Here is a 25,854-nt window from a genome sequence, read left to right as displayed (position 1 = left end):
CTTGAGCTGAAAAGCTCAGAGACAGTGCCCAGGCCCAGAGTTCAGAGCCCACGACCGGCAAAAAACAAAACAAAACAAAACACACACACACACACATACACACATACACACTCAGATACATATGCTCATTCAGAAAAATGAGTAAGCTGGGCGCTGGTGGCTTATGCCTGTAATCCTAGCTACTCAGAAGGCTGCGAGCTGAGGATCGTGGTTCAAAGCCAGGCCAGGCAGGAAAAATCTGTGAGACTCTTATCTCCAATAAACCACCAGAAAACCAGAAGTGGCACTGTGGCTCAGGCCCAGAGTTCAAGTCCCACGACCAACAAAAAGAAAAAGAAAAATGAATACGAGCATGAGTTCAAGCCCCAGTCCAAGTACCAAAAACAAAATCCTGAGCCAGGTACCCATGACCCACACCTGTAATCCTAGCTACTCAGAAGGCTAAAACCTGAGGATCATGGTTTAAAGCCAGCCCAGGCAGGAGAATCTGTGACAGTCTTATCTCCAATTAATCACCAAAAGTGGTGCTATAGCTCAAGTGGTAGAGTGCTAGCTCTGGGCACAAAAGCACAGGGACAGTGCCAAGGCCCTGAGTTCAAGCTCCACAACTGACCAATAAAAACCCTAATGTATCAATGATGCTATATCTTAGTCTAAAAATTGATATGTAACACATCTACATGGAGCTAGAAGCACTCAGTGCCATTTCCTACATGCCAGCACATTTCTTGGTATGGATGACTTTCTTGCCATTTTTGTGACTTGCAGTATATAAGAATGAGAAGCGCTACTTTTCTCTGAAGGAACTTCAGGGTTTCCATGACATCAGTGCAGAAAATGTGGGAAGGGCTGTTTTTCTTAGTCTCACGCAAGGAATTACCTTGCTATGTATACGGGTATGCGGTTCAGAACACTGTTAAATATCCTTAAACATTTCTTTGAAGAGACCCACAAAGGTCAAAGAAAAATGGCCTGAAGGAGGTGGGAGGAGGAGAGGGGAATAGAACAAAGGTACTTGAAACTCCAACTTCAACACTCAGAATGGCTCAGAAATAAAGCAGCCTCATAAACCAGTAGAAAAATAGACCTTGTACCCTCAGTGTAACCGGCACTTTGTAAAATTACACATAAATGTACACATCCAGTCAATATACAATAAAAAGGCAAACGTAGTGCTGTGCATAGGTGGCTTACACCTGCAATCCTAGCTACTCAGAAAGTTGAGAGCTGAAGATCACAGTCCAAACTCAGTCCAGTCGGAAAGCCTGTGAGAGTTTTATTTCCAATTACATAGCAAAAAGCTAGACGTGGAGCTGTGACGCAAGACGAAGAATGCCAGCCTTGAGCTGAAAAAGCTAAGGGACAGTATCCAAACCCTGAGTCAAGCCCTGGTACCAGCACAAAAAAACAATCCAACCATCAAGGAACAGTGAGTGGTTCATGCCTGTAGTCCCTGCTACTCCAGAGGTGGGGACTGGGAAGATACCAGTTCAAGGTCTGCTTGGGCAAAAAAAAAAAGTCAGCAAGACCTCTAAATCAACAGATAACTCAGAGGTAGTGGTATTTACCTATCACCCCAGCTACATGGTAGGTTTAGGGAGAAGGATGACAGTCTGACTGAGCTAAACAAAATGCAAAAACATACCAGAGAACTGAGGGTGGCTCAAGAGGTAGAACATCTGCCTAGCAAGCACAAGACCCTTAATTCAAATCCTCGTAACACCAAAATAATAAATAAAACAGCCCTATTCAACAAGAAGTTTTGTTGTTGTTGTTGTTGCTGTATTGGTTTTCTTCCTGTCTCATTTGTTCATTTGTCTGTCTTTAGGAGGATAGGGGGAGCACAGAAAGAGAGGGATAGAGGGTGAACAAACGTAGCAGTGGAAATCACTAGACATAGTGCTGAAAATGAACTATAGCAACTTGTGGGCGGGGACAAGAGGGAAAAACTGAGACAGAGAGAAGGGGAGGGGAGAATGTGACACGGTCTAAAAAGAAATATACTCTTTAACTTGTGTAACTGTAACTCCTCTGTACATCACCTTTTATCTCTCTCTCTCTCTCTCTCTCTCTCTCTCTCACACACACACACACACACACACACACACAAAACAGCCCTACCCAACTGGTAAAGTCTCTGTAAAGGGTCACACACAAACACATAGGGAGCATGGCAGGCTTTTTAAAAAGCAGACAGAAATAATGTAATACTCATGCCCTACTGCATAAGAATCTCAGCAGGAATGAAAGATGGGGTTTTCCTTCTGCTTTCTTAAGTTATACTGGTTATTTCTCTTTGCTCTAACACTAGGCTTGGTTTGGAAATAATCAAAAAAAATTTTTTAAATCACAAAAAAGGACCATACCCCAGACAGGGGGACACCATATCCCCCCAAGGAAAGGATGAGCCTCTGTGCCACTGCCCAGTACACAGCAGGAAGGAAGCCACCGGGGAGAACCAGGAAGGAGAGCCAGGAGAAGCCATGTGGGAAAAAGGAAGAGTAAAGAACACGTAGCAGCTCTGGTGCTCAGGGCCACACCGAGCGATGGCAACTACGTTTCAACCTTGGTACTAAAGAATATCCAGGGACCAAGTTTGCTCCTGCTTGCCATTTCTGATGGAGGCTTCTAGAAGCTGTCAGCTCCACCAACCTGGAAATAAAGATCACGAAACAACGTGGTTTACCTGTACCGTGTGCCTCTGGGGTTTTTCCGGGCGCTTCTAGAAACGTTAGCTCTGAAAGTAATGAGAAACAAGGATATAGTTAAGCTCTTAATTCTTCATTCTCAGAAACTCAGCGTCAGTACTAGAAAGAAAATAAATAAATAAATAAGATTCCTGCCACATTTTTAACCTGTGGAGTCTAGGCAGATGACCTTGTCAGGGCCAGTGTAGCTGGTGCCATGGCTGAAAGGGAAGTGAGGCCAGTTAGCCCCACCCAGCAAAGAGGAAGTGTAGAACAGAGAGCCCTCAACCACAGCCACTTCCTCTTTTTTTTTTTTTTTAGACAAGATCTTGCCATATAGATCAGACTGGCTTAAAACTCACCCGTCTCTCGCCTTAGCCTACCAAGTGCTGGGATTTGTACCACAATGCCTGGCCATCACAGGTACATGTTTCCTGCAACACAAGCCATTCTGATACATCTGAGTTCATGTATCAGTAAAGTTATCGCCTAATTGTCTACTAATTTTATAAATGTTTCCTCATCTTGGTAAGAGGACCAAGGGAAAAACAGAGAACACATTTAAAGACTCAAATTAATGTTCATCTTTTTGATTTTCGTTGTTTGGGTAAGATTGGGGGGGGGGAGAGCTACTGGAAATGGATCAGAGGCCTCCTGAACCATACCACCAGCCCTTCCTTTGTTTCCATGGTAGTTATTAAGTCAAACAGAAAAAGGTCCACTGCAGAATGGGGTAAAGCTCTTGGAACGTAACTGTCCCTCTGTACAGAAAGGATTGACCCTTCCCAAGCCAGAGTCTCTGAGACCAGTGATCTCACAGATAATCCAATCCAGAGCATGGCTCTAACTTGCTTTGCACGATTGGAGGCCATTGGCAGGTATGGGTGGGCTCCGAGGTGACAACAATGTTCTTGGATCAGAAACCATCTCCTATTTGCTCCACTTCAGGTTCAGCCCCCAGCATGTCTGTGGGGGCAGCACTTCTGTTATCTGCCTCTTAGTTACCAAGTAATGGTGACCACTCCCAATTTTCTCAAAGCCAGTCAAGTAGCCAGATCTCCAGGTGGTGAAGGCAACACCTGATTCTCCCACCCAAGCTCTCAATCTAGCCTCTCAAGCATGTGAATGCCAAACAGACATCCATCATGGGCCCATCCAGATGGGCCACTAGTGCACTATGTGGAAATGATCACAACTTCATCAACCCAAGGGCCTTCCCTTGAGCACCCAGAGGGTCCTGGGAATGCCACACATCAGGCCTTGGCATTGGTGCTCCTTATGGATTCACTAGGAAGGCACTGCAGCCCCACCCAGGCAGCAGTACAGCAAACCCACACTGCAAGGGTGCAGGTGCTGCAGAGTGACCTACAAATGCTGACTCCCCCGAGACAGGGCAGCTGCCTGCACAGGGCCCAAAACACTTCAGTGAGAACAATGGAGGGAATCATCCATTCAAAGAGGGTCAGGTAAAGAAGGTCAAGAATTCTAAAACTGAAAACCTCTTTTCATGAAATTAAATATACTTCTGTCACGTTGACAATTAAAAGTCCAGAAATGCTCATTCTGTAGATGGACAAGAAGTCTCCAAACACTTCCGATTCTCAATTACCTTCAACAGCCAGGCTCAATGATGTCTGTATGTGCTTGATTCCGAACTTCTGGGAGCCCAGTGTTCAAGTCCATATGACACACATTTCCGGTCTCAGATCTACCCAGGCCCCAGGGTGCTGGCCTGTTTCAACCTTCACTCAGGCTATTTTCTTCTGCTTCCTCAACACAAAACCCCACAAGTTATAATTAGTTTTCACCCTACCAAAGAATGCAAAGTTTCCTTGTATAATTACCTTTCATACAGTTCCAACCTTGTACCTTCCAACAAAGGCAAAAAGACCCCCAGAATGGAGGAAGGGCACTCAGGGGAAGAGTAGTACTTCCCTCCCTTAGAGAAGCCTGGCTAAACCCCTCAGGAGAAGTACCAGCCCAGGTGTGGAAGTAGGCCTTCCTTGAGCCTCCCTGGGGTCAGCGTGCCCTGGCAGATGCAGATGCAGCAGATGCAGCCCGGTGCTCCTCAGCACCTGCAGCAAACACAGGTGGGGTAGACTAGCACCCTGAGATCAAAACCATCTGGGCTCCACGCTTGGCGTTTCCAAGCTGGGCATTCTCAGGAAAGTTACTACGGGGACTGTCTGGGCTTCTTTCTCAGAAAATAGACAGACCAATACAACTTGCCTCTCTAGACTGTTGTGAGGATCTAAGATTAACTTATGTGACTAGCTTACACCACACTGGGCACCTAAGAAAACACCAACAAGTGTTTGCTGTGAGTCTTGCTAGCTAGCACATCTCTCTAAGATGACGCTATGAAATACAAGAAAAGGATGGGTTACTGTCCAATACCTGACCCTGCCCTCAGTAGTTGGCTGCCACCAGCTGCCCACGTACACAAGATGCCAGGCACTAGGCACGGAGGGTCCCAAACTCCAGCACAGGCTCCAACTTGGGAGGTCAATGCATTTGAACATGATGAAGCTTCTCACCAACTGGTAGACAACACTATCTGAAGTCCAGCAGAATCTGTACATATATTTATTTATATGTGTAAATGTCTTTCTACACAAATTATAGCACAGCCAGCCATTGGGTAGAATACTATGCAACTGTTAACAACAACAACAACAAAAGAGTAAAACAGACAGACTTGGTGGTGCACACCTGTAATCTCGGCTACTTGGGAGGCAGTTTGAAGCTAGTAGGGGCAAAGATAGCAGAGAGACCCTGTCTCGAAGATAAAAACAAAAGGGTTAGGGGTGTTGCTTAAGTGGTAGAAAGCTTGCTTATTAGCCTGTGTGAAGCCCTTAGTTCAATACCCACTATCATTTAAAAAGACAAAGTAAAAAACAAAAATAACAACAACAACAACAAAGATAAATTGATATGAAAGGGTACTCAGACCTATTGCTCAAAACAGATTCCCAACAGAGGGTACAATGTAATTCCCCCTCTTGAAGGTATATGGGATGTGACCCATGTGTGTATAATTTAATCAAATTCACTTAGGACAAAACTTAATTAAGAGCCAAGTCTGGTGGCTCACATCTGGAATCCTAGCTGCTCAGTATGCTGAGGCCTGCAAGACTGGGGTTGCAAACCAGCCCAGGCAGGAATGTCCAAGAGGCTCCCTCTCTAATCAATCAGCAAAATGTACACTGGAGATACGGCTCAGGAAGAGGGTCAGCTGTGAGCAAGAAAGCTGAGACACAAAACCCTAAATTCAAGCCCCAGTACTGGCACAAAACAACAACAACAACAAACACTTAATGGAGGACAAGCTGGCTGGCAGAAGTGACTAGAGACTGGGTCTGACCTGCAATAGGAAACACTTGTCATTCACAATTAGAATGGCGGGGGGAGGGGAGACACATGGTCTGCCCAAACAACCTCTTAACTCAGCCTCCTAAGTAACAGGATTTCAGGTGACTATCATCACGTTCTGCTACAATTTGGATTCTTTACTACTACCTGAACTCTTAAGTATACAGTTTTCAAATTAGAATATTTTATTTTATGACAGTAGTTTACTATGTATCCCAAGCTGACCAGGAATTCATGATCTTCCTACTGAGCCTGCCAAGAGCTGGGAATTAAAGGCATATCCCACCACACCTGGTCTGATTAGAATGTGTTTAATCTGATATCCAAAGTAAGATATTGTCATTGTGGAAACTTAAAACTCAAAAAAAGTCAAGGTAGAGGGAGTAAACTTTCTGACAATCTTAAGAACACATCATAATGACCACTGAGGTCCCATTCCTTGCATCTCTCAAAGTAGTAAAACCACTGAAATGGAAGTCCCACAAACAGGAGAGAGACTGGATGAGAATACCTCATTCTAACCAACTCTGCCTCCTTTATGCAGTGCTCACCTCAGGGGGGCCAATTTGAGAGAGGAATGAATGTCACTTTCTAAGAGCACACTGAAATCCCCAGCCATGTGTCACTCTTTCTAAATGGCAGCTGCCATCACATGACTGACTATTGGGCTCAAATCCTCCTACTTTTCTCCAAGGCTTGCAGAAGACGGGCCCAGCCTCCCCTGGAGTGTCTCTGAAAGGTAACCTACAACTTGTCAAGCACATGCTTCTCCACTTTCCCTATTCAATAAACTCTGAGAATACATGGAAGCAGACTGAGCAGTTCCTGACTCACTCAGGGTCTGCATGAGCAGCCTGTGGGTAGCCATATCTGACAGCCAGATTGTACCTTCAGACTACCACCTGTGCCCCAGACAACTGCCTTTCCCCCACTGTACCTGCCCTCACCTCACCCAGGCCACCAGTGGCTCAGCATCCAAGCTAGGGCCACTACAGACCTGCCTGCTGAGTTCCTACTCAGCGAATCCTCACATACTGGATATTGGGGAAAACCTGACCAGGAAGGATATTAACTGTGGGAAAGTGAGCAAGTTACCAGTGACCTTGGAGGAAAACGAGGCAGGCCTCCTGACAGCCTCAAGCTGTCAGTCACCTGGGCACCATTTGCCAAGGACAGACCAAGCATTTACCCATCCTTGGGTAGGCATGTGAATGACCCCAGCATTCCACACTGGAACAAACTGCTCCCACAATTCAGTAACAGAAGGCCAGAGACCTGCTGCACCAGTGGTGTGGCCTAGAGTTGTGACATCTCCACTGTGCAGCCTACTAGCTGCTTCCAGAGCAGCAGCAGCACTTCTATTCCCATTGCTCTGCCCAGCCCTTCACCTCAATGATTCTGTGCTGGGCTCAGATGAGCCACATTTGATGGCATTCCCGTGCAGAGGAAAACCTAGTTCCTAAAACCCCACCAGTAGCCCAGAGCCCTGGTGGCCCTACAGTGACTGTGGGCTACTTCAGCACCCCCAGGCTCTGAGAGATCCATCACACAGACCATGGGGCACGACACAGCATAGGAAAGGAATGGCCAATACAGAATCCGGCCACTGCAAACTTTGGAGCATTTTCTCTCCTGATGTGTTCTGAGGTGATGCCTCATGTCTCTGAGTCAGTGGTTCTAATCCTCTCTTCCAGTGACACCTGGTACACCCACCCAATGCAGCTCCTGGATCCCTGTATGGGCCCCCAGGAGGGGGTGGGTAGGAGAGATCATGCTACTATCGTAGGTCACCAAACCCTCATCCAGGCTGGGATTCTCCTGCCTTGCCACAATGACTGAGCCTAGCTGCACACAACATGCACAGTTACAGCAAGAAGGAACAGACAAGTACACACTGTGATTTCTTTTTTAAAGTCTCAAATCCACAAAATGCTATTCTTCAACCAACTGCTTTCATCTTGTGCAATGTCTTGGAAATACACAGCAAAATTCAGGCCAGCATGACCACAGGTTATAACCAAGACCCAGTGGGCAGGGTCCTGAGCCAACAGGAGGTTCTGTCTTACAAGCCCTCCCAAGGACGTGGCATGCCTGTGAGGGGAGTCACCTGCTCCAGGATGTGCTCTATGAAGGCCTAGGTTCACTTCTCTCCCATTAGGAGAAAAGAATTCATCACTGGGACCACCTGGTCCTCTCTTACTGCCAACTGTCACATGCTATATGTATGTCACCTTGATTCACTGGTACCTACCAGCCTGCAGAGCCCCCAATAAATATACCTTGATCCTTGGTACCAGGCAAGCAGCTTCAGCACAACTGGTTATTTGACACTTTGCAACATCTTTTCTTTTGGGGGAAGTGATCAGGAGGCCCATTATATTTCTAACTGGCCTCCATCTTCCAAGTTCAAACGGTCTTCCTGCCTTAGCCTCCTAAGTATGGAGGACAACAGATCCACCAGCTCACCACCTGGTCACTGAGGGTGAGTAGGCCAGTGTTCACTGCAGGTGAGCAGACCAGTATCATCAAGGCATTATAAACCAGGAGGAGACAACTTCCTGCCCTGAACATGCCTGATCTTGGAAGGCCTAAGTTCTTCCCCAGACAGGAGTTCCAGTGTTCCCTTGGCTCATGAGGAAATTTCTCCGCAACCTTTGCCATGTTTGTAGCCAGATTTCCCATCAGTTTCTTGTTTCCAAATAGCTAAATGACCATATGGCAAGACCAATATTGTATCCAACTCTGAAGAACTGTAATCTAGTGAACCAATCCTTCACTACTCATTCTCATTGTAGCACGTGAAACTGGTCTATCCTCTCCTCCACATCTTCCCAAGAGGCAGAAAGGCAAAAGACAAACTAGGATAATAAAGTCACAACCTGAAGGCACTCAAGTTTGCCTGACTCCATACTGCTGTAGATGTTATGAAAAGTGGGGGGGGGGGGGAGTTGGAGTACGGCCCAGTCAAATTGCTCTAGCAGATACATTCATGTGACCCCAAAGTGACAGGAAAGATGCAACGAGTGAGCTCTGCTGACCTCCGTACAGAAAACAGAGCCAGTGAGGAATCACCCACTGCTGTAATCATGGGGTCCACCATCCCAGGAATACCTTTGCACACTTTAAACAGGAGAGGCATCTCCTTTGTCTCCCTGTGCCCTCCTGTCCTGGCAAACCAGATCCCTCAACAATGGTACCTGATGTGGAACTCTGTGGACTGAGTTCAGAAGCCCTGGGTGTGTGATCTAGCCAGCCCATGGCAGGCACTGATCCTCAGCAGGTCAGGAATGCGATAGTGGGTGAGATTCCTAATTTTGTGAGCCATGTGTCACCTTCCACATGATTCACCATGTGTGAAGTCTGGTCAATCAGCATGGGGGAGAGAGGAGCTGGTTGAGTCACTGTCACTAGACACCAATGCACAGTCATCTTTTAGATCCTATACCACCCTCAGGGTCACCTGGCCATTGCTCTGTCTCCTTTCAAACAGGAAAGAGCAGGACCTACTACTAAGGTCAGGGTAAGAAAGACATGTGGACAAAGCAGAGTTGTCTCAAGTAAAGAGCATCAAGTCTTGGAATTCATAAGAATCCATACCCTAATGAAAAAAAATCCAGATATTCTAGAACGTTGTTACATCAAGAGTAGCAAGGCTGCATCAACAGCTGGACAGATGAATCTGCTGCCTGGACACTACCTCAGGACAACGGCATGGTCCTGAATATGCTCAGCAACCTACTCCTAAAGTCCAGGATGCTCTGCAGAGACTGTGGCCATATGTCCCACTAAAAAGAAGTCACATCAGATAGTGCCAAACCAGAAGGTGAGGGCCCTAACAGGGCCCTGAATGGGGCAGTACTGCAAAAGAGGAGTAGGGTCAACAGTGGACACTGCACAGGTGACTACAGGATTTGAGAAGTCGTGTATTTTGTGTTAACTAATCTGCCCTGCTCATATGTTTATTCACCGTGGAAAGAGAGCATGCTTTCCTCTATGTAAGGAGTATGAATGGTGCTGCTGGGCCTCCTGGCCCCCTGGGTTTGCACTCAGCCACCTACACAGCTTGAACTCATGAATTGACACCAGGACTGCAGCTCATCACATCACAGATATGTCACAGTGACAGAAACATGCAGCTATCACCTCTCAAGACCCCTTGTCAATGCCAAGCTGAGGCTCACAAGAAGTAGGCAGACCCTCCTGGGGGCAGGAGGTGCCATGGGAAATGTGCACCCCAAGGAACATTCATGCTTCCAGGTCCAGCTGGTTTCATAGCCACCCTCTCTTTGTGCTGCCTTAGAGAGAGGTGGTCATCTGAAGGGGGACTCAGCTGGTCCTGTGGGTGAGGAGGGCCCAGCCAGCCCTTCCATAGTCAAGGGTCACTGTGGCAGTACTGACAGCCATACTGCTTTGGAAGGACTCCTGGACAGGCATGGCTGAATTCTATGCAGTTCTTTGGGCAGCCTCTTCCTGACAATCACTGTGGGCACAAGTGTAGGATGCTACCTGGTCTCCTTGCTCTTGCTAGCCCTGCTACATCCTATACTATTTCTTTCCAGATCTCACAATCACAGCCATCACCCTCCCCCTGCTCCCCTTCCCCCCACAGTCCCTGCAGCAGGTACCTAAGCCTGAGGAACATAATACCTGCTAGCACTTGACAGGTTATAGACCCTGCCAATACAAGCTCAAGTAGCAACTCCACCTAAGCTGTTGGGAGGGTGCCAGGCAGACCTTGGAGGAGGTGGAGGCCTCCGCTGTGAGCCAGGTGCAGTTTTCAGTGTTATACAAATATTCATTCAATGGATCCCAAGAACCATGAAAGAGGTGGCCTTCTCTGTCACAAACAGGGGCAACAGAAAGAGACATGAAGCTTAGGGTCACACAGCATGGGTCACCAAGAAAGCAACTTCCTCTGTGTAGAGCAGACAGATATACACACAGACACACACACACACAGACACAGAGATACACACAGACACACACACAAAGACACACACACACACACACACACACACACACACACACACACGGATGCAGCAAAGCCAGTTCACCATGAAATGCCACCAGAAAACAAAAAAGTTTCCATACGCTGGCTGGGTACCTGTATCTATAGATTCACCAACTACAGAGGGGAAATATTGAAAACTGGGTCTGTACTAAACCTGTCTTTTTTTTTTTTTTGTCATCTTACCCTATACATGCCGTAGAACAACTACTTAAATTGCATTTACATTGTATCAGTTACCATAATCCATCTAGAGATGATTTAAAGTATACAGGGATGTATGCAAACATGTTATCATTTTATGGCACACAGATCTGTAGGAATTGCAAGATCAACTTGTGGATACTAACAGACAACTGTATACAGCAAAATAGAATGCTCTGGTCCTTCTTATATACACTTTGTAAGCAGCCAGCATAGTACCTCCCTGGGGCTCTGTCCACTGGGTGCTTCTGATTACCTGCAGACTCTCAAGGCCTGGCCCAGAAATCCAAAGGCATCAGCCTTGCTGAGAAGTTACTGACTGTGGGACCCATCCACACCTTGTAGCCAAGAGTCACTGGCCCCATACTAGCACATCCAAGAGCATCCCCAGCCACCACAGGCCACCAACTCTCCAGTGAGGTAGCACCAACTTCTTGTCAAATCAAGAGCCTTCTCAGGACAGGAAGAAGAGCAATTCAAGCCACCAGTGACAGGGATATCCACACCAACATCTGTGGAGTGGCTTAAACCTGCTGCCAAATACATTCAGGTTTTTACATGGACCTTGCTAATTACTCTAAGTGATAGGATCACCCCTATTTTGAGAGAAGGAAAATCATGATATAGAGATAGAACCCTAGTTGGTGTTAAGCAGTGGGCAAGTCACCCTCTGATCCTCTGGATCTGATCCAGGACCTGTCCCCAACACTACTACACACCCAGACACCCCAGGCAGGCTCCCACCCCTGTCAATACAAGGCCTAGATGGGAATTGATAAATATGCTTGGGCTGAATGGGGCTCCTTTAAATCAAGATTGCAAGCTCCTTTAAATCAAGATTGCAAGATTCCTACAAGTTCAGAGTCCATACACTTTATAAAGAGCAGATTCTTGGACCACAAAGGGACAATGGACAATGGTGGCACACACGTTGCTTGGCTAAGGAATGTGAACCGACCACGGAGAGAAGGTCTTCATGTACCCAGGAAGCCCAGAAAACAAGCTTTTCCAAATCAGTGCCCACTGCTTATTATGCTCTTCAATAATGCTCACTGGCACTTCTCCTCCTTTTTCTTGCTAGCTTTTGAAAGGAATAATGAAGAAATCAATCCATGCACGTACTAAAGTACACCGGGTGACCAGTGACACACTCAGAATGGGTGCTGAAAGTCTGCCCTATGCCAAACTGTGTGGAGTACATGGGCAGCAAAGATGGCGCTGGGAGGGGGCTGAGTGGGCAGAGCCCAATTGATCTTCTGATCAGTGCCTAACCAGCCCGTGAAGGCTCAGGTGAATGATAGGGTGTGACCTTGACAGTGATTGGTTCCTCTTCCTCCCTTACCATACCACCCACCCTTTTTGTCTTTAAAAGGGGCTGCTCTCTGTTAATAAACGAGTTTTTCTACCTGCTGGATTTGGCTCCCCACTGTGTCTGATTGTCTCCTGGGCTGAGGGAGGCTAGGGAACGGGCGGGCGAGCGCTGCACTTACCTTTCCTTGGACCCCGTCCGTCTTTTGTGGGACGGATGAAGACCCAATAGGAGACAATTTACTGTGACAGTTGCCCTGGGGTGGCTGGTGCCTAGTGTCCGCTGGGCAAATAGGCCACACCGTCCTAAGCATAGAAGAAAACCAGCAAGGCTCAAGGCTCACCCGTGAGGGCAGAAACTGGCCTCTGCTGCAAGGGAGTCTGACCAGCTTGGCCTGGCTTAACATGAATGAGGAAGAAGCAAAACCCACCAGCACTAGGTTACTTGGAGTGGCAGGAACATTATTCACTACTGTCCTTAGAATTACCATTTTTCAACAACGGAAGCTGTCCTCATTCTTCCCATTGATGGTCCTGCACCTCAGATCCCTTATAGGGATCTGGCCTTGAATCTCCAGGAGTATGTTACTGCTTCCTCAGCCTGAGGGAATCCCAAAGTTCAAGAGGATGCCAGCTCAGGGATATTTATCTCAAGATGCCTTCATAGCAAAACCTCATCAACCAAATGTGTGCACATCAGGAAGGGGTTAAGAAAATATGCACACAGCACAAATCAGGCAAGTCAGTGTTTCTTGGCAAGTACAAAGAACAGAGTATATTATTAAATGCAGAGAGGAGATGATAAATGATCCCTTAAGTGTAGGCTTCTCCATGTAAAAACACAGTCATGAGAATCTAATCGGACAGGGCCTAACCTGCATGCAGCTACACAGACTGCTCATCTGTAGGAAGGAGGTCTCCATTTTTGCAGTCAGGCCAACAAGGTACACTTGAGTCTCAGCTAGGACACATAGGGCTGGCCTGATACCACCCCATGAACCAACAACTAGGAAGAGGGACCAAAACCAACCAGTATTCAGTTATGGGACATGGAATCTGCACAGGTATTTTTCACTATTTTACTTAGAACCAATTATGGTTTTTCAGTGATTGCAACTTCCTTCCACTCTCTTTTGATGGTCATGGTTTCAGGTGCCCCATAAAGAAGGGGAAATGGCCTTCAATTCCCAGAAGAGTGTTCTTGCTTCTCTAGAGATGTAAGTCTACTTCCTCAGCAGCCAGAATAGGGAGGGGAGGGGAGGGCAGGAGAGGGGAGGGGAGGGTAAGGGAGGGGAAGAGAAGGGAGGGGAAGAGCACAAACTCAGCGGCTTCAAACCACAAGTGTTTTATGTACCTAAGGGCTATAATGGTCAGACCTTGACAGAGGACTATTTAAAATCCAGGAGTTGATCATGTGCTTCCTGGAGGTCAGGGGAAAAGAAAGTCTTTCGTTGCCTGCTCCAGCCTCTCCTGTTTCAGCTTCCTTGATACCTGGTCTCTTCCTCCAGCTTCACAGCAGAGGGTAGATTCTGAATATACTGTGCCAGGTAGGCTGCTTTATCATGAGAACTTCTGAGAGCTGAGACAAGTGAGAAACAGAAAACACAGGACTGTCTGCTCTCCTCTTTTCTGCCTAAAAGCAGGGCGTTAAGTTTCCCTTTATAAAAGTGATAGCAGTTAGGCATCAGCCATGGGAATAGGCAAAGTAAGCCTGAAATGTAGAATCTTTGGTTCAGTGTATATGGACATGACAAAATCCCTGTTCTTTCTCCCTGCCCCTGCCATTTTTCCCCACCTGTTTGCCTACATGTAGGTTTTTTGGAAAGGAAGGAGGTGTGATAGAAACTCTGCTTGGGAATGTTGGTCATCATTATGCCCTCATTCCAAGTGGAAAACAGGTTCAGGTCTAATCAGGTAAAGGTAGGCTACTCTCAATGTACTTGTAAATTTTCTCCTCTGGAGTTTTCTTAGGTGGTCATAGGTAATCACATATGTGTAATGGATTCCTGAGTTGTGTATTAATTCTTTCAAATTTTTATTGTTAATCACTCCCTGTAGGCTGGTCCTGTAGAAGGCCTTGACACTCAAAGCCCTGAACTTCAATAAAAGTTTATGCTAGGGTAGACACAAAGGTTATGCTCAGTCTTTTTCTGAGACAACCCACTTTCATACCTGAAAGCATCTTTCTATTCTAATGAACTTCCTTTTCTTAATAAAATATGTTATTACTCCCAGTATATTTCCCATCTTGCTGAAATTCCTCAAAGGATATAAGAAGACTGGAGACCACTCCAACATCAATCTGTGCACAAACCCTCCTAAACAACCCTCATCCACATGCTTCCTAGTTACTCCACACAACCTACCACTGTTCTAACCTTGTCTAGTAACTTCTCTGCCATGTATTACTTTTTGTTAGACAAGACATCAGCTTGACTTTAACTGCTCTTTAGATTCTCATTTCAGTTCTGTTAAGTACCAACACGTGCAAATATTAAAACCTGCCTTCCTTTCCCTCTGTGAATCTGACTTTTGTTAGTTGAATTTACTTACAATTGGAACTAAACTAGTTGAGACAGAGTCTCTCCTCCCTTCCAAGAGACGTACTTGAAAAGATCTGTCACATCCATCCCAGGGGACCACATGGAGGCACACATGCACAGGAGAAAGATTATTACAAGGTTTCTTAGAGGAGCCATATTTCTCCCAGAGAGAGCACATGGCAGCCTCCAATATCTAGGTAGCAGCAGGGTCTTTTGGGTAACTGGGTAGGGGAGAGCAGAATGGACTGGTTGGGAGTACCAGTCAGGTAACAAAGCTAAGACTGTTAACTTTCTGTCCAGTTAGAAGGTAGACAGGTATGGATATTAGGTGGGCAAACAACTATTTCTCTTGATCTCCCAGCTCTGATTAATTTTGAAACGGCGAGCATAAAGTGACTCCATTTAGGATGTCATCTCCTCTTACTCCTCTCCATGGTTTTCCATTGTCAGGATTGACTTTGTCCTGGTGGGTATCTCAGTGTCCATTGCTAGGATAGCTTGTCCCAGTTGGCATTTACTGGGTTTGGATTCAAGGCCTGGACACTGTCCCTGAGCACTTCTACTCACTTGAGCCACAGCACCACTTCCAGCCTTAGTCTGGATACTTAGAGGTGAGTTTCGAGCCATGACTCCAGCCTGGTTCTATGCTGATTAGCTAGGAGATGGAGTTTTAGAGGGATTCTTTGTGCCTGGGATGGCTTTGAACTGTGGCAAAAGGAGTCTTTGTTAGAAAAATCCTTTTTATTTCCAATTAAAACAAGGAGATCAATGAGATAGAGGTTACCTATAATTTGTTAACAATTGATTAACAGTACTGAATCTCCTCTCTGCCTTTCCATCCTTCCATAGGACTGGAGCCAGATAGGCTAGGAAAAAATGGGTCAGCTAACAGCAAATACAGGAGATATTCCTTCATATATTTTCTGTAAGATTAAGGGAACAAAGTTATTTTAGGGGAAATGAAGCAGGTGGATAAAGGGAAAATGAGGAATGGTCAGGTTACAGCAAATACAGGAGATATTCTTTCATGTACTTCCCTTAAGATTAAGAGAACCAAAGTCATCTTAGGGGAAATGAAGGAGGATAACTTAAGGAAAATGAGGCCTGGTGTAGGCAACTCAGAAATATGGTATTTAGAGCCGGGCACCGATGGCTCACACCTGTAATCCTAGATACTCAGGAGGCTGAGATCTGAGGATCACGGTTCAAAGCCAGTCTGAGCAAGAAAAGCCGTGAAACTCTTATCTCCCATAAACCACCCGAAAACCAGAAATGGCTCTGTGGCTCAAGTGGTAGAGTGCTAGCCTTGAGCTGACGAGCTGAGGGACAGCGCCCAGGCTCAGAGTTCAAGCCCTACGACCGACAAACAAAAAAAAAAAAAAGAAATATGGTACTTAGAAACAGAAATGCTATCTTTCAAAGAGAGACAACTGCATGCATTCTTCCTTGAGGGACGCATTTCTCACCCAAGGATTAACAACTGGCTGACAGGATTCCCCAAAATGCACATAGCAGGGCATCCTTGTTTCAAGGGTACAGATCTGTTTTATGGCAAGATGCATTCTTACCTAGAAATGCAGAGAATAACACCAGGTGTGGTTAGAGCACCTAACTTTGAAACCAGACTCCTGTCTTTATCCTTTAAATACCCCCAACAGCCCAAGGAGCTGGGTGTCTCTCTAGGTGTCTCCTTGTGTGTGTGTGTGTGTGTGTGTCTGTCTGTCTGTCTGTGTCTATGTCTCTATCTCCCCATGAGAGCACCCATACTCTGCTAGAGTGCGTCCCTACCCTTCTGTTTGTCTCCTTTTTTTTTGTCTGTTTATCTGCTTGCCTGCTTGTTCACTTACTCAATAAAGCTCTGCCAAGTTTCCTACCATTGTGACTTGTGAGGAAATTCTTATTCTGTGATCAAAGTCAAGAACCCTAAGTAAAGAGTTCCTGTATTTAAAGGAGAGCTTCACTAAACTTCACCTCCGTCCAGTGACAGGATTCTAGTAATTATATTTAAGGACCCCTGAGTTATTCAAGATCATCTCCCCATCTCAAGTCCTGAACTTAATCACCTGTGCAAAGCCCCACCCCTGTTACCTAACACAAGACAGCTTCAGGAGTGAGGCCATTATTCATTCTCCAGCAGACCCTGGACTAATGCTACGGTAAGCAGTTCGATCTCAAGTCTCTGGGGCCCAGTCAGGGAAAGTGACAGGAAGGCAGCCAGGCTGGCACCTGCCAACTCAGTGTGGGCATAACTCCTGGCTTGTTTGTTTTTTTTTTCCTAGAAAAGTCACTTTAACTAAGGTGGAATCCTTCATGCTATGAACTGAGAGTACATTTTTTTTAATAACCAAAAAGTTCACATCAAACCTGAACAGTTGGTCTCCTAAATACTCCCAGTTCTCCTGGTTCCCTGGAGAACTGGGGCAGTGCGCTCCAAGGGAGAGCAGAGTAGGTACAGATAATCTCAGCTTCTGGAGGTCCTGTGGAGCTGGGCACAGCATGAAAGTCAGTAGAGGAGGAGGGGGTCCTGAGATGTCAAAAATGCAGGCTGAGTAAAAAGCACCGGGCCCCAGATGGCACCGGGGAATTACTCCGGGCCGCACATTCCAAGGGAATCCGGACTAAAGAGTCATTCAGATGCAAATCTGATCCCAATTTTGGAGGGATTACAGCTCCCCATTGAGAGACACCATTCCTATGTAAATTTTGGGCCCCAGCAGTTCCCAGCTTTCTTCTAGGCTCCCAGGTTTCTTTCCAGCAGTTTCCAGGGCAGGCCCAAGTTTGTTTCTAGCCCCTCCCTTCTGTCCCCTATTGCCTTTCCTAAGGATTTTGCAACCCTCAGTTCTCACTTTCATGAATGAGTCATCAACAAGAGGGTGCCTGAAATACCTCCACTTACTCTTGCTTCCTGCCACCCTTGGGGTCACCTCAGCACTGAAGATCCTACACTGGAGCCTAAGATTCCACCAGCACAGCAGTCCCAGCCCCCGGACTACTGAGCTGGGCACGCCTCTGCCAGGTTTATGTCCACAAGTCACCACACTTAGGGACACCTTCTCTTCCCTACAGAACACACATGAAACAGAAATCCAAGAGACAAATGAACTCAAACAATAAAGCTGGTGGGATAATGTTACAGTAGATGCATTCAGTGTCAGCCCTGTGATGAAGGAACACAGGGTTGTTACCCTAGAGTCTACAGCTAAACCAGACCCCCTACCTTCAAAGTCAAGCACCTGGGTGAATCATCAGGTGCTCAACGGGATAGGTGGTGGGAATCCAGCTCTGGCCCCCTTAGAAAAAGGCTCCTAACAGAGCCCTTGTGGGAAGAAATGGTAACCAGACCACCTTACAGACTAGAGAAACAGCCAGCCCCACTGCCTGTCCACCCACCTGCCCAAGCTGCTCACCTTTCCAGGCCGGGCTCCTGTCCTGCTCTGGCAAGTGGTCCCTGGCTGCCTGAAGAGCAAGTGCTCAGGGTTTGTTTCCTGGAAGGTTTCCTAGGACAACTGTCCTGACCACGGGGGTCCAAGGGCTGTGTTATCAGTCCGGGTACACCCAGGATAGGGTGTGGGGGATATGCCACAGGCAGCTGGATCCACTGTGGCCACAACAAGGCACCCTTCAGCAGTGGAACAAGGCCCTGTGGTGAGTTTTCCCCGCAGGTCATGGAACAAGCCTGTCTCCATTCTCTACCCTGTAAATAGCAGAGCTGTTCGGTGATGTGGGCCCTGATTGTTTTCCCAAGCGGACCAATTCAAGAGTGTGGGGCAGGGCAGGCTGGGGCTGAGGAAGGAGAAAGGCTGCCTTGGAGGCTAGAGAGTCAGACCCAGGGAAGGAGGACACTTAGCCCGGCACCCAAGCCATACCGACCACTGTCCACCAGGCAGTGCCTACCAAGCAATGGCACATAAGGCCATAGCTTCACAAAGCACCTGGGGGCTCCAAGGGGTAGGAAAAGAGAGCTGCTCCCGCCTCTCAGCTCATTCCACATTGGAGTCACTGGAGCACAGACTGTAGACACATCCCAAAGGCAGACATGTTGGGATCCCACTGGCTCCTGTGAAGCCCTGGGCCAGGCCCTTAGCCACTCTATGCAGCAGAGGTACAAAGGCTGTGCAGGGTACAACTCTGAACAGAGGGATGACCCAGGCGCCTGAGACCAAGCAGAGACAACACTAATGTTAAGAGAAACACTATACATGAGACAATGTATCTCTTCTGTCATTAGAGATTTAACACCAGAAAAATAAAAATAAGGGGCTGGGAAGGTGGCTCGGTGGTAGAGTGCTTGCCTTGCAAGCATGAGACCTGGGTTCGATTCCTCAGCACCACATAAGCAGAAAAAAAAAGCCGGAAGTGGTGCTGTGGCTCAAGTGGTAGAGCGCTAGCCTTGAGCTGAAGAGCTGAGGGACAGCACCTGGGTCCAGAGTTCAGGCCCCTTGACTGACCAAATAATAATAATAATAAAGTAAAACATATATATATATATGTGTGTGTGTGTGTGTGTGTGTATATATATATATATATATATATATCTTTCTAACTGGTCAAAAAAGGGTAATAGTTTCGAACACCAATATGCACCATCCACATATATAATGTGACACAAAGTTCAATTTCCCTTGGTTAAAAAGAACTAGCTTAACAAATGGGCACTCCAGATATCATCATGACCAACCCATATCCCAGAGAACAAATTGTCAATTCTTTCATGATAAAAAGCAAGTGTTTGTTTTTCAAATCTATTTAAAAGTACTGTGTGTTCTCTAGATTTAAAAAGAAAAGAAAACGAAAGAAAGGCTGTTAAACAATTCACTACCCATGGTTTGGCTGAGTGAAAAATCAGCTGGCTGACAATCAAGCTCACCATATTCCAGCATCAATTATAAACATTTATTCACTCTATTAACCTAAGAAAATGTCACATTGTAATTCTGCACCTGTGCACAGCCCTTGGATACCTTACTGAGATCTGCAAAGTGCACATATAAGCTGCAGGAGAGACAGCTGAAGAACATCAGAGCCCAGCTAGCTCACCAAGAACAGGACATATGGAATAAAGGCCATGACCAGTGGATATGCATTCTCCTTTAGAATCACCATGTTCAGAGAGCCACTCAGATTGTGGCACCTCTACACCTGTGCCACCCAGAACAAACTACAATCATGTAAGAGTTTCACGTCTCAGACCAGGTCATGGTCATAATGACACAAAGATTCACCTCTCTCTAGTGCCAGGGTAAAGCATTGTTAAATATTACAAGCTGTCAAATGCTTTTAGAATTTTTAGTATTATGTTGAGCTTTAATTATACTTTAATTGTAAACACTCTTTAATGCTTTCTGTCAATGATTAAATCTGTCAAGAGTTGGCCATTTGACAGACTTTTCCCTTATGCCCAGCAGCTGTGAGCCAGGAACCATCAGCCAAGCAGTCCCTTCACTGGCAGCTGGCTGGGTTACACTCAGTAGTACACTCAGTCTGGCTGGTCTGGATACTTTATAACTATAGAGGATCACAATCATGGCTGAAGACATGTTCCAGTCACAACCACTCTGCACAGCCTGAACAAGATGTAAAGAAGCACTCTATGCAAAATACAACCTTAGTGAACTCTGGATAGAGCTATTCTCACTCAGGTTGGGGCAAGGGAGATCACTTCCCCTCATAGCCCAGCAAAAGGCCTGAGGTTGCTACAAATATAGACCTTCATTTGTATAAAACTCTTTCATGATCGGTACACATACCCTTACCACACTCCCCTCTGGCTATATAACCAAGTTGTTCAGCTCACTTTTCCAGGAAACACTACTCTTTTAGTGCTTCCCACTTCCTCTGGTAATGTGACGCTAAGTCCAAAAGTCTTCTTCTAAATAATCTTTTCTCTGCCGACTTTTTACATTTATTTATTTATTTATTTGGCACTGGTCTGGGGCTTGAACTCAGGGCCTACCTAGGCACTGTCCCTGAGCTTTTTTGCTCAAGGCCAGTGCTCTACTACTTGAGCCACAGCTCCATTTCTGGCTTGTTTTTCTTGTTTGTTGGTTGGTGGTGAATGTTGGTTGGTTGGTGCAGTTAATTGGAGATGAGTCTCATGAAATTTCCAGGCTGGCTTCAAACCTTGATCCTCTGATCTTAGCCTCCTGTGTAGCTAGCCACCAGTGCCTGGCTTCTACTTTTTATTTTATCCTAAGTAGACGAGGCTGAGTTAGTAGAATGAAGAAGAGATAGAGGAGAAGTAACAACACCAGCTGTAGTGGCAGCTGCAGTGACTATAGTTTCAGAGTTTCAAAGGCAGAGACAACATGGAGGTATAGAGAAGGCTGTGAAGACCTGAAAATGCAGGACTACAGGCCCTGGTCTCTGCAAAACTTCTAGGACACTGTCAAGTCCCAAATGCCATCACCCAAGATTGGAAAGCTGTGACTTGGATAGCTGTTAGGAGCACTAGGTCCTGACACTCAAAATGTGAGAACTGAAGAGGAAGATTACATTGACTGCCGAGTACACAGACACTGGCAAAGCCCAGAGCAATAAGCCTCCAACCTGAGTGACTAAGCCCTAAGTCCCTGGTCTCTAGAACCAGTAGTTCTCAGAACAGGGAACTGTAAGTCTCTAGTCTGTCAGCCAATGCTCTATGCCTTCAGCACTCAAGAGTCCAGATCTGCCAGCACTAGAGGAGCTACTACTTGCATGTTCATGATTTCTATCTGAGTAAAGCAAAAAGACCCCAGAAAGCTGTTATTCTCTCTGTGCTCCTGGATGGCAGGCAGTGTCCACACCACCTTCCCCTGCATTCCTTACTACCTTCTGCATCCTTCTTTCCACCTCTACTTCAACCAAGTCTTCCGCGGTGCAGCGACATAAGTGTCTAAAATTGAAATCCGTTCCAATGTGTTGGCAGAAACTCTTCCATGGCTCTCTGCTGCCTTTGCTCAAAATAATGCAGGTCACTGCCTCATTGCCCACCACATTCCCTATTTTTCTTCAATCTTGACCCCTCCCAGTCCTGGCACTTGGCTTGCAAAGCAGCCAGACTTTCTGGGGAAAGCATTCCCTGAGCTGGAAAAAAGAAGGCCAAATCCCTTGACACTTAGCACAAATGTTATTCCCATCCATCTGCAGATATTTCCTAAATACCTGCTACTGCCAGGCACAGTGCCAAACATGAGCAGAGAAAAGTGGGCTGGACCTTCCCTTATAGAAGTTACCTCTGCGGTGAGACACCCACACACATAAGCAAGTCTGCATGCATGGGGTCACATGCTGTGTTCAATCCTTGGTAGGGAACCACAGTGTTAAGTTGGACTGGTCAGACGGCAAAAGGCAGCTCTGAGTGGTAACCGGAACCAGAAGTCAGCATTATCCATAAGTATACATCGACTTGATTATTCTCACAAATGATTGCTTAAGAAGACTAAGCAAATAGCTTTGCTATGAGCTCCTGAAACTTGTCTCACTTAACTGCAGCCTGCTTCCTTAGTCGCTCAGGGCAGTGAAGCCATCTAAGAATAACAACCACCTCCCTGGGCAAGCTGCTTCCTCAGCACAAGCTGCTGGCCGGCTTCACACTCCTGATTAACCTACCCAGCATACCCTTACCTCATGAACATAGACCAACAGAATCCCAACTGCCACCATACCCAAGAGCTCTGCCTTAAAACCAAACCAGCCTCATCAACAGCCCTTGACTTCCCCTCCACACACATGCAGGACCCCGCTGGGTAAGGCTTTCCTTCCGGCCAGATGGTTAACTGCTGCCAACAGTCAGACAGCAGGCAAAGAGACTCTGCCCTAGAGGTCTGCCTTGAAGCTCCAGGATCCCAAGCACTTAACCTCCATCAACCCCCCTGGGACTGGGACTGCTTTGTCCCCAATTCTCTTCTTGTTAGTCCAGCCCTCAACACCAATGCAACCACTTTGCTCTCAGACTAAATCCCATTAAATTCACTCCTGAGCTCTGACATAAAAAGGGATTTCAGCATGGTGAACAAAAGACTGAAGAGGAGAGAGGATGTACATCTATCTGCCTGCCCTTCCTGGAGATGGCCAGATCACAGCAGCTGAGCAGGCAATGATTCTCCTTCATGGGTCCCTCCCCTACCTGCATTTAAATCTCTGTTATGTAACGCAGTATGAGGCCCTGTTACTTAACCTGTCAGCCTCTTGTACAAAGCATAGGTGTGTAGACTACCCAGTTAAGCCTGGAGCTCAGAACGTTACTGACCCCTCCCAACCCTGGGTAAATAGTGAACTGGGACTGCATTTCCTTCCCTACGTAAGGGCCCAGGACACCAGACCCAGGACACTAGACTGCCCTGATGTGCCACAGTAAGAATGGAAAAGGCTGCCGTGAAGGCTGTAGGAGCTGCCGAAGCCCCCAACCCTGCCCTGCTGATCCTCTGATTGAAGAGTTCTAGAAGCTCCCAGTCTCTACAAGCTGGTAGGTCTCCAGGAGTCTCCAGCTGTGCAAGGACAGCATGGACCTTGTTCCTTAAGTCGCAGGAACAGGAGAAGAACTAAGAGAAGACTAGGCAGTGGCAAAATCAACAGTAAAGAGGGAGGCAAAGCAAGGCTGATTTGGCCTTTTTGTACTGTACACAAAAGCAAGGCATGCATCAAGGAGAGGTCTGCCTCCCCCACCTGCTGTTCAAGGTAAGTCTAGAAAAACATCACACTATTACCCAGGAGATTCTCTCCCAGCTGAGGGAGAATCTGCCCTAGCATACAGCGACTAAACCAAACGTAAAAGGAAGGAAAAGGCAGAGCAGAGGTTCTGGCGGGCTCACCCCTGCATCCATCCTAGAAAGCCATCTTTCAGTCATGTTTGCCCTTCCCTGGTGAGCAAACACAGGACCCAGTGATTTGACTGAAAAGCCCAGACCCTCTGCACTGGGTCTGGAACCACACACAATGGCCACAAGGACCATTTCCCACAGCCAGTGGGTACAGTACCTCTACCCTCACCAGCGTGACCTCTTCCTGACATGACACTCAGCCGTACCTGGAGGATACCACTTCTCCCCCAGGATATGACTCACAGCCCTCTTGGCCCACCTGTAAGGAGGCCTTATCCCACCCCACACGGCACCCTGAAAGACTTCATGGTGTCACAATGAGACTTGCTGGGTGACAACAGGAATATGGCCACCCAACTGTCAGATGGAAGGAACCCAGAGCATAGGAACCCTGGAGAAGAATAGACACCTGTGCACCATAGGCTGTGGGGCACCTGAAAGGAGAATTTAAGTAAAACATCCCATGCCCATGAATCCAGGCTTCCATCCATAAGCCTGGCCACTCTGTCCACCTTCCCATGGGCCTCAGACTAGCTACAAGTCTCTTGCTGACCTCACGGCAGACGGCACAGACCAGTTGTTCCTGAGGAACCAGCAGGTATCTCAGAGACAATGGTCTCTCCTTGTGAAGTGCATCAGGACTCATCCACCTGTAACTGCCACCCATGAAACAGGATGAGCCAGGAGCTACCACCTAAGGAGGAGCTGCCCAAGGCAGGGAAGCAGCTAGATGGCACTGGTTCACTCACTTCTGAAGCAATGGTTGAAGCACAACCTCCTTTGGTCCCAGCTGTTAGTCCTGTGTGGGGTCAGATACCTAAAACTCCTACCTCTAGACCTAAAGCTGGGGCAGGGCCAGAGTCACACAGGGGCAAAAGCAGCTCTGATCTGACTATGCTCCCATATGGTGAGGCCTGCATCTCAGGCAGCACAGGAAACTTTTGGAGACCATGGAGCATCAGCCAACAGAAGGGTGCAATGTCCCGAGGTAGACCAGGACCAGGCAACCCAGGATCAGACACCTGTGCTAGTGGCAGTGACACAGACACCCCACCATGAGGACATGTGACCTCATGCCCCCTGCAGGTGTACATACTGCACTCCACACAAGTCACCACCTAGCCTAGGCAGGATCGCTGAGTGTAGGCGTCCCACATAGCGGTCACCGGTTCTCTGTACTTCCTCCACAGACTGGCTTCCCTGGTAGTGACCTACCTCCTGGGCCACTCACTCCACTTGTTTCACTACCCGTGACACGGGTACTTCTGCGCACATGTGAGTACTTCCGCTTTTCCCACGGCTCCCTTCTCCACCTCTGCAGCCTCCTCCCTGGAGGCCCACTTCAGCACAGCTCCTCTGGTTCACCCTCTGCCCCTCTGTCTGCAATTGGAGGAACACGGGTTTTTCATGTACACAGAGGTCTCCTCTAGTCACTGTGTGAAGATGGCACCACCCCACAAATGCACAGCACAGCAAGGGGGATTCCTTCAGCAGCTGTCAACCCCCTGTAAGACTGCCACCAAGGTGACTCAGACATGTGAAAAGGCAGCCTGTGGAATGGGTAGAGACTCTCCAAACAGAACCCAGATGACATGCGAATATAACAAACCACAGTGTTAAGTTCCATCCATGGGTCTAAGGACAGATGACTCAGTAGTGTGGGCCCACTGGATGCATATGGGATTGGACTCTCCCTACTTTGACATTTTTTTTTTTTAGAGCAGTGCTGGGGTTGGAACCCAGGACCATGTACATGCTAGATAAGTACTGTACCACTAAGCTTCAGCCCAGCAGTGAGCACTTTAATTCATGTTATTATAAAGAAGCATTATAGACACAATCAAAAGTTGAATTCAAACACACAGAACTATAAAACTATAAAAATCAAAGGGCAGTCATGTAACACTAGTACCTATAGCCTTAAATGAAAACAA

At 47.0% G+C, this 25,854-nt stretch overlaps 1 protein-coding gene across 2 annotated transcripts in view; it reads right to left on the bottom strand.

Annotated features, from left to right (window-relative positions):
- The window catches only part of LOC106001327 (semaphorin-4D), a 62,880-nt gene that overhangs the window by 30,221 nt on the left and 6,805 nt on the right, over window positions 1-25,854 (bottom strand). The window contains exons 1-2 of one of the 2 annotated variants that reach the window (XM_013036437.1): window positions 2,856-2,915; window positions 2,687-2,737 (exon numbers count right to left, since the gene is read on the bottom strand). The gene's annotated coding sequence lies outside the window, so the exon portion shown is untranslated. Of the gene's footprint in view, window positions 1-2,686; window positions 2,738-2,855; window positions 2,916-25,854 lie in introns of those variants that run through there. The other variant, XM_013036439.1, reaches the window with a different exon arrangement.

Source organism: Dipodomys ordii, unplaced genomic scaffold (genome assembly GCF_000151885.1).
Source record: "Dipodomys ordii isolate 6190 unplaced genomic scaffold, Dord_2.0 Scaffold286, whole genome shotgun sequence".
Taxonomy (NCBI): domain Eukaryota; kingdom Metazoa; phylum Chordata; class Mammalia; order Rodentia; family Heteromyidae; genus Dipodomys; species Dipodomys ordii.
The sequence above is the reverse complement of the archived record's forward strand: the minus strand, read 5'-3'. Positions and strand labels throughout refer to the sequence as shown.